We start from the raw sequence: 15683 nt of genomic DNA on the forward strand, positions 1-15683 counted from the left end.
CAGAGGTTTTGTTTGATTGTTTTAAAAATAAAGGCCTGCCTATAATATACCTACCTATGTTTATTTAAATAACTCATTCCCTTGAACTGAGTGAAAAGACAAAAGTAGGTATCACTAAAACATAATTTTAGCTTAGAATTCTTTCCCTTTGGGTTAGTTATCTGAGCCAGCCTCACACATACTACTTGGCAAACAAAGATTTTTGACAAACACAGATTGAGAATAAAAGGATTGTTTCATCTTTCTCAAGTCAGGTGCAAAGGTTTATAAACTACTGGTTTTCTGTATACTAAGATCAGAACATGCAACATCAATTCAATCAAACTGTAATTTGCATAATTGTGAATTTACTACAATTTGCTGATATTTCAGTCTCAACTTCCAGCTTCCTATATTCATCGATCACCAATACTACCTGTAACCACAAGTATTAGTCACTCATATAAGTGGGTTTTCTCCAGAAACATCACAGAATATGTGATTTGCATAAAAGCACCACTGACACACAAACTCTAAGCATATGTAGAAAAGCACTTATTTTTCTGTTCAGATCCTGCTTTGAAAATGGCATTCAAGATAATAGTCATATGTACATTAAAGAAAATGTTGCTCAGTACAGAGGAATGGGAAGATCCCACTTATACCTGCATTCAGTGAGCAGTACATTTGTAGAGGAAAAAGTCTTAAGAGACCTCATAAAGGTTCCTTTGTAACTTCCAGAACAATTAATGAAATGCTTTATGTGAGAAGAATATTTTTAAAAGCTCTGCAGGTGCCTAAATGAATACAGATGGATCCTTAACTTCTGCATGAAAATATTTCCCAAAACCCCAAACTGAACCAAGACCCAAGCAATTGATTAACTTTATGTGATGCTGCCCAATGTCTCAATGCAACAGAAACCCATGAGGCTCTTTTCAGACTCCCCTTGGTTATACGGAATCCTGTTGCTGGAACAGGGGATGCTGTAATAGCATACTAATACACAGGTAACTATTCAAGACCTTACGTTTTTTTGTGATTGCTTGTTTGACAAATTATCCAGCATCACTTTTTCCCAGTTATACTTCATCTTGATGTGATTTTCTCCTTTCTAGTAACTGAAAAGAAGTTTTAATACTATTCGTCCATACCTGTCCTGGTTTCAGCTGGAACAGAATTAATTTTCTTCCTAGTGCTGTGTTTTTGACTTCAGAAGAGAATAATGTTGATAACACAACACTGATGTTTTAGTTGTTGCTGAGCAGTGCTTACCCTAAGTCAAGGACTTCTCAGCTTCTCATACTGCTCTGCCAGCGAGGAGACTGGGAATGCCCAAGAAGTTGGGAGGTAACACAGCCAGGACAGCTGACCCCAGCTGAGCCCAGGGATATCCCAGACCATAAGGCATAGTGCTAACCGATAAATCTGGAGAGAGGGTAGGGGAAGGAGTTGGCTGGGGCATGGCAGCTCACTGCTGTGGGACTGACTGAGCATCAGTCAGTAGGTGGTAAGAAATCACATTGTGCATCACTTGTGTATTTATATTTTTTTTTTCTCTTCCTTTTCTGTCCTGTTAAACTGTCTTTATCTCAACCCACAAATTTTACCTTTTTTCCGATTCTCTCCCCCATCCCACTGTGAGGGGGTGAGCAAATGGCTGTGTGGTGGTGAGCTGCCTGTCAGGTTAAACTGCAGCAGTACCTTACCAGCTTTCACTGTCCCAGCACTATGGTTATATATTACATTATGTTACAAGAAAACATAATTATCATGGGTGGTCATGGCCAGAGAGGAAGTAATTTTCTAAGTAATCACCTTGGAAGTCTTAAAATATCAGGAGAAAATCCTGAAACTGTATTCCTTGAGGAGCCAATGCACAAAGCTGGACAATGGAGCAATGAACTCTTAGTTGTTTGTGTTGCCTAGAAAAGTAACTGCTGAGCTCAAAACCAGCATGAGCTTTTTCAGGATCAAAAGCTTTAGGTGCAGCTATAATAAATTGTAATAAACAAGCCAAGAGATAAGAGGGCTTGTGCGATGACAGTGATGATTCTAAGAATACAATGGACTATAACCACTTTGACATGGAAAGGGCTATTTCAAACTGTCACAGGCCAGGGACAAGTCTAGAAAAATGTTCTAATTGCAGATTGTCTTACACTCAAGGCTTCCTGATGAGTAACAGCGAACCTACTATGCAACTTCAGCTGCAAAAGAAAAGGTGTTTTTTTTAAAACCCCAGAAGGTGATGATCTTGAGGCCTGTTATAACTGGAACACACTGATAGTAATACTGAAGTACAGATCCATGCAGTCGGTCAAGTAATATTGGTAATAAAATTTATCTCAAATTTTGTTAACTCTTTTTGTATTTCTTTACTTTGTGAGTTGTACACTAAGACACCCCCAGAGAGTGTTGGAAACTCACTTGCTTCACTGGCTACAACAAAGCTAAGTGACAGCAACTGTATGTATAGGAAATAAAAAAAGTGCTATAAAAAGTGTATTTATACTAGTTATCTGCACCATTTGTGAACAGAGTAGTAATCCTCCATCATAACATCTGCAAAGCCCTCATATCAACAAACTGTCCACTGAGAGCAGATTGACTATCTTGGGTGCTGGTGATAAAAAATATTGACACACAAAAGATAGCTGTAGAACATCAGACAAGCAAGTTAGAACAGTAATTTACTGCAAAAATTTCTGAGTTTAATCCAGCATGAAAGTCTTAGATTTCCAGACTTGCATATGCTGCAGTTATCCACACACTGAAATCCCCTCAAACTGGGAAGACTGGACCTTTTAATCTGCTTACAAGATAACTAGAGTACTATGTCTACACATTTGTCCTGCCCCAGCTGCATAAGTTCACAGGTTTGTTTTCAACTGTCATATTTAAAAAGAAAACCCCAATTATATCCAAGAATGAAAATTAACCAAAGAAACACCATAGTCACAAAAGCACCTCAGGTTTTGTATAGCTCTTACTCTACAGATCTTATTGGTTTAACTCATTTAAAACAGACTGAAAGGAAGAAAGTATGATGTGTACCATGAACATGGGAAGTCAATCAAATCAGCATGCAGAGTTTCTTGGTGGACAGTGTTGGGAGGATAATGGGAGAACAGACTTTTTTGTTTGCTTTCTAACACTGTGGCTAAGCACCTTTGATCATAATGGCAGCAAAAAGTATCACTTTTGCAAATTCAGTCATTTTCCCCTTTCTCAAATGTCTAATTTAAGCCTTACATTTACAGTTTGTACTATCAGAAAAGCCTCTGTGAAATGTCTGCCAGTCACTATACATAAACACAGTATTATTTGAGGTCAAAATGCAGGGGAACAGCAACAAAAACTTCAGACAAAGTTTTTTACAATAAAATCACCTCTTGCTGGGGGGATGGGACAGGACATACTCGCATTACTGCCAGCTCAGATTCTCTTCCTCATCTCCTTTCCTCATATGCGATAACGGTCTTTGTCAACAGGTTGATAATGTGTTCAGAGGAACTGATCTACACTCAGTTTTCACAAGAAGAAGCTGGGAAATGTGACACATAACAATCTGGCCCCAAACACAAAGTTATTTGTCATATTGTGAGCAAACTTTTATTTCACTAAAAATACTAAAATCTCAGAGAAACCAACTATTTTTGAATGGACATGGAATACCTTGTATTTTCAACTAACAGGCTTGCTATATGGTGCCATATGAAAAAGCACTACTTTGAAAACTATTATGACTGGAGTTGACATTTGATTGCAATGTTTCTTTCTGCCTGGTGATTTCATACACTTGTATCAAGTAAAACAAAAGATTTCAGTGGGTTTAACTTCAAAGAAAACACATCTATTACTGGATCAAAATGTTTACTTTCAGTTTTCAACACAACAAGCAGATCCTGGAAACATTTTCCCACATTTTAAATCAGAGCATAGAGGCAATTTGGGATTCAAAAGAATATACATGCAAACTTCAGGAACCAAACCTATGACATTCATAAACAGTGTATGAATAGTACCTCAATCTTATTATTAAACTTCAGGAGTTCAATAGCCTTTAGCTTCCCATGCTTTATATGTTTAACACCAGAAAACATCATGGAAAAAAAACTTGTGCTCTTCGTATCCTCAGATGGCTGCTCCCACCACTCGTCAAAATCATTAACATATCTCAGTACGATATTCTCAAGCCTGAGCATTTCCAAAATTTACAGTAGCAGCATCCCACTTATACCAGTCACAGCAGCTCTGACAAACTGTCTTCTAGACTACCTAGATCTTTACCTTGGACTGCATTATGTAAAAGTTTCACACACACCATCGTAATTAAACCCCTAGAATAAAAATGTAATGGTTTTGACATTGTTATATTCCATCTATGGTCCTGTTCTCGAATTCTCCATCTCTCCAGCTTTCCCAGTAAGATCCACTACAGTATATGGTTTTCATTGTAGAACTGTCATACTGTCATTCCAGAATTCCGTTTTAATTAAAATATTATTTTACTTACTATTATGGAGGAATATTCAAATTAGACCAAAACATCGTCCCCTGTCCTGTCACCCCTCTACCTCTCCAAGAAATTTCCACTCAGTGCAACTGGCTAATTCCAAAAGGCCTGCACCTTCCCTCTCCCTACGTGCAGATGTAAACAGATTAAAAAGGTAAAATATTTTGCAGGGATCACTGTTACACAGCACTAAATCACACTGCTGTACATGTCAGCAGAAACAGCCAGGAAACTGCCCAAATCCTAAATTCTGCATTTCCTAGATTAAGCCTTTATACTTACCCAAGAGATTCCAAGATTTAAAAAAATCCAAAACAAAAACAAACACTAATAATCCCCCAAACATGACAACAAATTAAAACCTTCTGTTTTGTACCCAAAGAGTGAATAGACAATGTGCTGTTAATCTTTCAGTTGTCTTCATTTAAGTGTGTCCTCAAAGCCTGGCTTCGACCAAAGTTACACGTCCTTTCGATAGGGCTCTTTTTTACTATGTGAATCAAGCAACAGAATCACAATATTAATCATCACATAACAAAGTCACCTGGGACACGGAAGTATTTTAGTCACACATCATAAAATCATATGCTGAAGACAAACAATAGGAGAATATATACCACGTTTTCATCATAGCAACTATGCTCTCTATTTGTGCGCTTCTTGACAAATGCTTAGGTTGAAAGAATTGCCTTTAGATTTTTCCACACAAATTCTGTTCCATGCATACCAGTACATGATGCTACAATACTGTATAACAAATAGATTGTGCAAACCGGTATTGTATCTGTATCCTAAATAAACATATCATTCATACCACCCTACTGTAGAATATAAAAGCTGATGATGTTATATGCCTATATCAAAGACTAACTGTGATGGCAATAAATCATGCATTAAGTTGAAATACAGGAAGGATCCTGGCTGTACCACACAAGAGGAATTTTTCCATTTGGCCTCTTGCCTCTACTTTCAGCTTCCTTTGGCATTATACCTAAAGTCCCCATTATTCTTCTCTCTTTAGTAGAGAAGATTAAATTAAGCCCTTCTCAAAGCATTAGAACGACAGCATTCAACTTTTACTTTTTCATTTTCTACACAAGCCATATGCTAGATAGACTATCTCCAAGTTTCTATCTATGCATTATGAGATCTGGTTTATAATATGACTGTTCTTTTGTGATGGATGGTACACTGTTTGTTCATCAAAATCAGCGAAAAGACAATGGAAAGGTGAACTGCCATATGAACTATTGCACATTGTATAGAACTAACAGCAAGTGCTTAACTGAACTAACATGATATTGCACAAAAGAGTGAAAGAAAGGGGGGGGGGGGGGCAACAAGAGAGTAAAGAAAAAGAGAAGTGTCTGTACTTTATAAGGCATGAACAAGGACGTCCATAAATCTCCTTAAGACCAGTAATGAGCCTAGACTGATGAGCACTGCAAACTTGTAAAATCATCACATTCCAGGTGAAGGGTGAAAAGTACACTGTGAGGAGGACCTACAGCCTTCCTCCCGAAGACCACTGCCCATGATTTGAAGACCCCAGCCCGTAATTTTCAGCACCATCTGCACAAACGTAAAGGACTGATAAACTAATTACCATACGAAGCGGGAGTAGGCGGGTTTAGGTAATGTATATGTATAGGCGTACAATGAATATGCAATGCTTTGTAGTAGAAAATTGAGACAAAATTCCTTGAGGTGCGGGCTGTTGTTGGAGCAGGAGACTTCCCGGCCGCCCAGCGCTGTTTTGCTTGTTGCCGCTTGCTAAATAAAGAAATTGGAAACTCTGACTCAATCAATTTTAGGAAGTCAGTTTATAACACTTTGAAATGGCTAGGGCACAGCTGTTATTTTGTTAGTGCAGAAATGTAGTCCTCTTTAAACGAAGGTCAACTAACAAGGTCTCATTCATCCAGTCAGGGGCCATTCTATTCAAAGATGAAGATGGGATAAGGGTCATACCAGAACTCTACAAATTTTATGATATTCCTATTATGCTATGACTTTTACACAGTCTTCATCACTGCAGAAAAAATAACCCCCTGACTAAATGAGCAGACTCAGAACTGTATTTTGGAACAGGTTTTCAAAGTTTTCAAGTGGCTGTCTCTCTCCCTCTATATATATATACAGCCACCCCCCTATACATATGTACACACACAATTCATTTTTAAGAACTTTCCACTGTGAATAAATAAATGTTTAAGATGACAGATTATGCCAGTCAGCACAGACACAGGTGAGGTGCACCGCAACTATTACTTCTGCTACTCACATGTTAGCAAAGATCAGTCATCCATAACCATCCTGTGGATTTCACAGTTTATCTGAAGGAAATCTGCCTTAAGCAGCAAGACCTCTTCAGTTCTCTTTCAGCCCTCACATCTGTCCTGTTACTTCAAATAGCTGTTTTGCCTTTGAAAAGTTTACTGTCAGTGATAAAAAATAAACAAGATTTTTTTTTTTACAGCATTCTGTTGCAAAGTAAGATCCCCTCACTGGAAGACTGAGCACTTAGGTGGCAGGAAATAAAAATGAGTAAGCCACTAAGAGCAGACAATGTTTTGGAATAGATTTCAGTTTTCAATGCCAAGATCTCAATGAGGAAAAAAAACCCCAAAGATTAACAAGATGTAACAATATTCCTCTGTTATGGTACCCTGGAACTTTCTGTACATGCTTAGGAGGGTTTCACCAGTCACAAACAGATTCAATTTCATAGAGACTCATCCAATAACTTCCTTGTCTTAATCTGGTGGTGCTCTACTTTTATGAGAAAACCACCAAAACAAAACGGCAGTGTCACCTTTTGAGAAAGGGCAGCATAGTAATTTTATGTGTAGCTCAAAAGGCCGGTAATAAGTACAGAAACCTCACACTTTTCTATTTATTCCTGTTCTTCTAAAAAGACATTTTGGAAATGTAAGAAAAAGCAGCTATTCAAGAGGTAATGCCAGACTACATATTTCTTCCTTATGTTTCAGCTTCTACCTTGTCATATTCTTGAGTAAATTAATACATACCTATTTTGCAGGAAGAGCAAAAACCCTTATCTTTTCAGACAGACATTTTTGCCATTGACTAATGCCTAGTTTGAAAAAAACCTCTGAAAATTAGATAAAAATAATGACACGGCACTACCAGCATGAAAAGTGTTCTTAAAAAATCCCCCTACTTACTACTGCCATCAGATCTCAATCAACTGAGATCAGATATTCTCAGTAGCATTTTCCATTCAAGATGACAGAGGTGCCTTAGATTTACCGATTTCATTAGCTTAGGGCAGCTCTGTAGAAACACAGCTAGTTTACTTCGCAGGCCAGCAGGGCTTCAGAAACAGCACTGCCACACAGCATGGAGTTACTATTTTTAAATCTTGCAAGCATCTCATGTATGCCACAGCACTGTTTCAAGAACAAGCAAGCAATTCTACACAGAGTCATCAGAGCTTATTAGCTCCAGTCACAAGGGACCTGAACCAACTCCACCAGACCATTCAGAGTAGGCTGATGCATCTACTCCCTAATGGTCAACATTCCACAAGGCTTATTAGATTGTGTGCATTACCATGTGAACACACAGATCCAGTTTTAACCTGGAATTGGTCCCAACCAACCTGTTTGTAAGAGAAGTACAGAGATTCAAGAGATCCGCTCTAAATTTTCCCATCGCATCCAGCGTTTCCTGCATTACTGATGTATCTCCTTGCCCATTCCCTTCCCCCAGCACACCTCAGGTAAGTGGAAGTTAATTATACATAACAAAGAAACTCTTTTTGTCATGAGGCAAAACCAGCATAAAAGTATAGATACTGGTGCATAGTTCCTGACAGAGTGGTGTAGAGTCAACTGTAAAAATAAATAAATAAATAGATAGATAAATGAAAATGGCAAAAAAAAGACTTTTTTCACAGCAGAGACATCTTCTCCATATGAGGATACCTAGATTCCTGCCCACCCCCCAATTCCCTTTTTGTATTGTATCCAGATCTCATTAAATTAAGAAGGAATTTTTATTCTATTTTATTGCTTTGCTTGCTTACCTAGAAATGCAATGGAACTAGAAAACAACTGTTGTCTTTTTTGCACTATTATGCTTCTTACTGATATTAACAGAATTACAGGGCTTCTCATATTTGTCAAACTATCTCCAAAGAAAACAGTAAGATGGAGATCCAAATGTGCAAGGCAGGGAGGGGGGATGTCAGGTTTGGTCTCCCAAAATTTATTTTCTTCAGCAATGTAAACCATACTACTCACACGAATAAAGCACAAATGTGCATTAACCAGAAACTTACAGAAGTCGTCTTTGTAGAAGTCTCAACACTTAGGTACACAAATCCTTTGAGGAGAAGACTTAAAAGGATCTGCAATGTGCAACCCATCACCCATCATGAGATTTATGGAGTTTTTAAGAGGATGACAGTTTATTGTGTTTTTAAGAGTCGGGGTTTTTTTAGATGACAAATGCTTCCTATAAATATACTCTACTACAGTAAAACAGATCAGTGATAGAAAGCTTTGCAGATGATGATTAAGAGTTACAAGAATATGTATCTATACTACAGAAAAATCTAATCTTTCGTTTTAAGCAAAATTTTATTAATTCAGCATTACTACATTAAAAATATTCAGTACTTTTTTATCTTAAACATACACCTCCCTATAGTACACATTAATGATTCTCAATATTACATCTTGAGATGGACAAGATGTGAGAGCGCTGTCTTGATTTCTCCTTCTGTCAGAAGTCACTAAGTTACAGAAAATAAAAGCCACTGAAATTTAAGTTTGAAATATTTCTCTACTTCTGAACCAATATTCTGTCAATTAACATAATACAGCTCTAAGGATTTTGTCTAAATCAAGTATATGAGGACCAGGAGTCCTGGTGACTGTGACTTTACATTAGTAATTTATGTGAAAAAAATCCTCAGGCTCACAAAAATTATTCTAGACTCTTACACAGATTACAGAAGGTATTATGAACACAGCTATTCACACAAAAAGCATGATTTCCACAGCACGGTTTCCTTTTCCTTGGACACTACTAAAGGGATGCTATCATTTAAGTTTAATACAAATTTCAAATGTGCAAAGATAAAGTCTGCTGGACAGACTGGCAACTAGCGGTACACAAAGTCATTTTGTACAGTAACTTGATTTCTTTGTTCATCAGAATCAAATACAAATGAACGTTTACTTCCAAAGGATTTTTGCCACTAATCAGAATGAATTTTGAAATAACCAGAAATCAGTTCAATGATTAAATACACTACATAACACAAGTCAGCACATATTAAAATCAGTTTTTCAATAACATACACTGACTGGAAACTACTTCAAGTTGACAGACTCATTAACACGGAACAACATTAGGAAAAAAAAGATACATTACACTGGCTGGTCAAGCTGAGGTAGTTCTATCAATCTAGGTGTTATTGTGGTGGTGCAATTCTTACCCCTCCCTGCCGTCCTTGTTGGGCTGCTTGGTGCCAGGTGTGATTCCATCCACATTCCCCAGAGCCATACACCAATCTATGGAGATAAGGACTGAATAACCTTGAGGAGCCTGGCTCCTGCCCCTCCCAATTGCTTGGAAAAGGTTATAATGGCCCATCATCTCCTGATGGCCTGACACACCTGTGCCTGGGATGTGGTCAGATGGAACAATAACAGGGTTGCATATTATTCAAATTCTTGTGCAACTGCCGGAAGGCACCAGATAGCATTTGACAAAAGTCAATCATCTTGGACCCTATAAACTGCGACCACCAGAGAGGCCCTTTGAGCTCTCCTGGATCGCAGCGGCCTGTGACCAGCATCTCCCCTGAGCTGGGACGCCTCTCAGGTATCGTCTGCTCCAGACGGAAGGCCAGGGCGAAGTCCCTCCGCTCGAGTCTCAATTATCGCCCGTTGAGGAATGCCAAGACCTTGTGAGTATTTGCTCTAAACTCGAGAGAGAAATTTTCTTTGAGCTAGCTTCTATTTCACCTGTTTATTGGCGGGTGTGCGTGTGTGTGGGTACGTACCTTTACCCTTGTTCCTGTGTGTTTGTCCCTTTTGTGTTCATTTTACCCAACCCAAACCCCTTTGTTTCTGTATGTATATGTCTGGTTTTTGTATGCGCATGTACATATGTGTATAAATTAAGGTACCGTTAAGTAAGTTAGAGTGAATATTGTCATTTTAGAACCTGAATAAGTTGCTTTTCTGAGTTATTTTGTATTGACAAATAGTTGTTAGTTATTAATAAATCTAGATTATTTTTCTAAATCTTTACCGTGTCAATACTTTCATCCGCGACAGTTGTGCAGGGTGTTTGGAGCAATTTTAGTTGCCCCAACATGTCAAAAAAAGAGCAGCAAGAAACTGCTCTCAAAAGGGGACTTATTCTCCATTTTATGATCCAGATTTTCTGTTGGATATGAAAAAACACTACTTAAATTTATTACAAGGAGAACCTCTTGGATCACTGGAGAACGGATTTTTCCATAGATTTTGTTTTTTCCTACTGTTCTCATCTGTGCTTGAAGAAAGGCTTCAGGCATTTAAGACACTTGCTAAACCTTTGTTATTTCTGTTGTGAATCCTGCATGTCCCACAGAATTAGCTGTAAATGAGAATAGCTACAGGATGGAGCTGTAGGAATTAACGTACTAAAGCTACTGAGGAAATATGACAGATGGAAAGAGTCAATACAGGTCTCAACCTCAAGGCAGATAAAATTCTGACAGGTCTGAAAGTCCAGCTCTTCAATTTCATATTATTTAATATTAACTATAAACATCTGCATCACCGATTTCAACTTCAAAACCAGAAATTTTTGAGGCTGACATATATACTGGGGAAAAAAAAAAAAAAAATGTAGTGAGCAGATGAACAGTTGGAGCTACAAATCTCTTAATCAGCCTCACCCTCCCTCCAAAAAATATCTACATGGCTCATCCAGCTGTCCTAGGAAGAGTGTTGGCCAGGAAGTCTACATCCTGGTGATGAATCTGATGGGCCAAGGCTCTTCAAATCATTAGAAGAGAAGTGCTGGATGCCTCAAAGAGCCTGAAGATAGCCTAAGGAAAAAGGGTCTTTCCATGCCTGTTGCAGGAACGAACTGGGCAGAGACAAGGATAAGTGGTAACAGCTGGAACAATGCATTTTGCTCCTTAGGCATAAGAGCTGGTGGCCTATTAACTCCCATAGGATGCCATCTTCCTGCTTTAAGAGATTTGATACTTAGTATCAGTTCTTCCCCAAAGTCTAGCCTTCTGTAAGAATTTAAGCTTCTGTTTCAAATTCTCACGCTGGGGGTGTGAGGGTGGGTGTTAGGGGTATGTCAGAAGGTAAGGAGAAAAACAGAAGTCTATTTTCCACGGTTGTTCTTTAAACCGCCTGCAAATGTTTGGTACTTCTGCTGGTTGGCCTCCTCTCCCCTACTGTGCTGAATCAAAGCTTCATAAAGTCCCTGCTCTCCTCAGAATGCAAAAGTAACACTTGTGACAGGCAGAAAATATTACTGCTGGCACTGGATTTCAGTTCATCAGGGGAGAACCACACAGCCAAAAATACTGCACAACACAAATGAAATTATGTTGTCCATCCCTTGGGAAAAAAAAAAAAAACACAACACACCAAACCAAAACACACAACACCAAAAATCTGCATTTAGTACTTGAGATCAGAAATAACTGGATGCAAAGCCTGGGGGAAGACATGAAAGATCAGAATACAGAAAAGAAAGAAGATATGATAAAGCAAACACCACATTATGGAGAAAAGAAACATTTCTGGACAGTAGACCAATAGGCAAAATCTGTGTAACACACAAAACCAGAACAGATACAGATTGAAACCATTTAGTATTCTGGCTTTTCAAGTGAATTTTGAAGCACTCCAAATCTGTGCTCCTCATAGAAAAGCTGACAGGAGAATGGATTGAATTCCAGTTGGATGCCTAGAACATTAGTTTACTTCATAAAAACCCACAAGCTTTAGAATTATGAAACGTTTCCTAAGGCAGATGGAGTAAGAAGCACCCTCCTGACTTGAAAAAAAATCACTTGGTCTTTTCTCTCTCACAACTTTAAGTGAGAGGATGTGCTTATATTCCTTACTGAATGACATAATTATCAACTACTAATTAGCAAACAAAAATATGCATGTTTCAGAATAACTGAAACCTTTTCTTGTTCTACCACCATTTCTGACTGATCAATATTGTTGCACTTCTGTTTTAAACTGAAGACATTCCAAGATTAATGAAATTACTAAATTTATGACTTGGGTGTTACTAGAATAGAGTGCAAAATCATAACCATTTATAAAAAAACAGAGGAAGTGTAAGCTGGGTTTCTCAACTAGCTAAGCAACAGTGAAAATCTGCTAAGGAAAATAAGGCAGGCAATAGTGACACTTGTGGTCATTTCTAGATTGCTATTTTTCATTCAGTTACAAACATGCTAGTTAAGAATCATGTTGGGATCACAAAGTAGACAAGTAAATTACAAATATTCAAAACTCCACTCTAAATGACTTAGGGAAGAAGTATGCCTTTTGAAGCACAGAACAGAATAGCCCCCGGCCATATACATAACAATTCTTAACACACTTAATTAAAACTAAGCATGATGACATTCTGTATTAACACATTTCCAGAAGTTTAAAAGCAAAAATAACCAACCTTGAAAATGCTGCCATTAATCATTTTGAACTGTCACTTGAAAGGTTTTCAACATATTGCAGATGAAATAATACATTTTACTATGATAAAATGGAATAATCTTTGTATTCATGGAGTATCCAGAAAGCACGGTTCATATGGGAACATTCAGTTGACAGGTCAGTGTATAGTTGACAGGTCAGCGTATAGTTTAACTTCTGTGGGACTCCTGGCCACCAGATCACACAGTACACACCTGACTTGCAACCACTCTCAACTGATTTGAGAAACTTCTGTTAATGGTGTCAATAGAGAACTTTATTTAACAGCTCAACCTTAGTGTCTGATTTACTTTAAAACCAGTTAGACAAGATTCTATGGATACCCTCTAAAAATGACATGTAGGAAGTTTAAGTTTCTTGAAGAAAATATTCCAAACTTACACACCTCTGTTCTGAACTAGTTCATTTTGCATAGTTCACAGCTGTCACACACATGCCCAGGTTATTCTAAGCACACATCTCTTCTGAGTTCTTGCATCTGCTTCTAGCTTTATAGAACTCACTGAACAGTCAAGCTGTTTCACTGGCCAGAGTATCTCTGTAGTGTTCCTTACACACACACTGCACATCTTCACATCGGAGTAACTCCTTCATAGTCTTAATAGATGGCAGCATTTCAAGCACTAACATTGCAAGATTACTGAAATCTTCAGGTCATATTTCCAGTACAAGGAAAGCTCTGTCCTCCAGAAATACCCAGAAACATACAGTATCATTTAAAAGTAGTAAAAATTAAAGTGCTATGAAAGTAACTTCTTCCTCAAACTTTGACTCTCTAAGGCTGTATCAGTCACACCCAGATAGAAAGTAGCAGAAAAATCCTTTTCCTTACTTTTCTGTAAGGTGAGTAAAGGCCTGCTCTTCCCTTAAAACCAAAGAATAAGTGAACAAAAGAAATAATTCATTAAGATTTATTAATTCAATATTCAATTTGTTCACAAGGCAAGATGACAAATTTTATACATACCAACAGGCAACAGCTCTGCCTGAACTTAAAAGCTATACACAAGCGATACGGTCATATAATTAAAAGCCAAAGGTGATGTCTGTTCCCCTCTAAATCTACTTTAAAACAGGCTGTATTTATTTAAAAGTGGCCCTTGGAGCTTTTGTACCTTTAATATTTACCAATGAGCATTTACAGGAAAAAACCAGCTCTGGCCACCCAAATATATAAGCCTACTACATATAACTTCCAAACCTTCAGAGATACACTTCATGTATAGTGAAGCAGTAGTAAATAAAGCAGAAACACTATGGATTTTAATAATAATTCTGCTGGGATTTAGGTTTGCTTCCCAAATACAGTGTTATGTGTCTTCTCTGAAAATTCAAAAATCAGAGGCAGATTTACGTGCTGGTATTCGAAAAAACATTAGTTGCTTTTATGTAAATCAACATGGGCAAATGAACTACACGAGTACCTCACTTGATTTCCCACTCATAGACCAGAAGGCAGCAAACTGACAATAGTCTTAGTCAAACTCTCACTTATTTGTATACCTACAGCAACAGATTATATAAAGTTCTGTATATTATTTAGGGTAAGGATAAGAAAGCTTTGTGTGTTTAAGTGGAAAATTCAGTAGACTGAGCACACATGCAACCTTTCAAAGCACTGATTCTCGATTATTCATAAACATCCCAGAATATTAAGTGGTTAAGTGGTGCTGGACATAGGTGTCTCCTCTCTTGCTCCACTGCTCTGTTGACAGCATTTCTCCCCCCTCCCCCTTTTTTAAATACAAAATTTTTAAGAGTGGAAGAGATACAAGGCTTGACTTTGTATACATGTTATATTTATAATTAATATTTAGGGAATACACTCATGCTCTTAAAGTGTCCTCAAACAAAAACATAGGATTTGTGGAAATTGTCATTAGGATAGGAAATGCATATATTAAAAACAAGACTAGACTAGATTAATAGAGAAAGTTAGTGTACATAGGCAATTTAGTTAGGAGGATTTTTCTAGTAAATTATCAGAATATGCATCTAGAATAGTAAAACACACTGACTGCCTGGGGAAGCCTCATTTGCTGGTAAAGGATGGACTCACCTGGAATACTACTGATCAGTGATACCACATGATAAAGCAATTATATTTTCTTTATTCTTTCTCTAAAAGTAAACAAAAAACCACACCAAAAAAGCTGAACAACAGCAAAAACCCCAACAACCAAAAATCACCAAACCACTAAAGAGCTAGTCATTAACTCTTCCAAATAGAGTGAACAAACACAGTAACTAATAAATACTTGGGTAAGTATGCTGGTAGCTTTCTATTTTCTGAGCTATCTATTGTGATATTTTATTTATAACATATCATAAATATAATAAGATGGTTCAGAATAGAAGAGTCAGTCACTGAAAGGACAAAAATGAAAAGAACACAAGTTTTATCAGGACCAGAAAAACAAATTCTATAATATAGGTATATCTATAACAGACAAAAAACA

At 37.5% G+C, this 15683-nt stretch overlaps 1 protein-coding gene across 1 annotated transcript in view; it reads right to left on the minus strand.

Annotated features, from left to right (window-relative positions):
• Positions 1 to 15683, minus strand: part of CDC73 (cell division cycle 73) — a 117514-nt gene that overhangs the window by 32468 nt on the left and 69363 nt on the right. The gene's annotated exons all lie outside the window — the stretch shown is intronic.

The sequence above is a fragment of the Athene noctua genome, chromosome 5, assembly GCF_965140245.1.
Source record: "Athene noctua chromosome 5, bAthNoc1.hap1.1, whole genome shotgun sequence".
Taxonomy (NCBI): domain Eukaryota; kingdom Metazoa; phylum Chordata; class Aves; order Strigiformes; family Strigidae; genus Athene; species Athene noctua.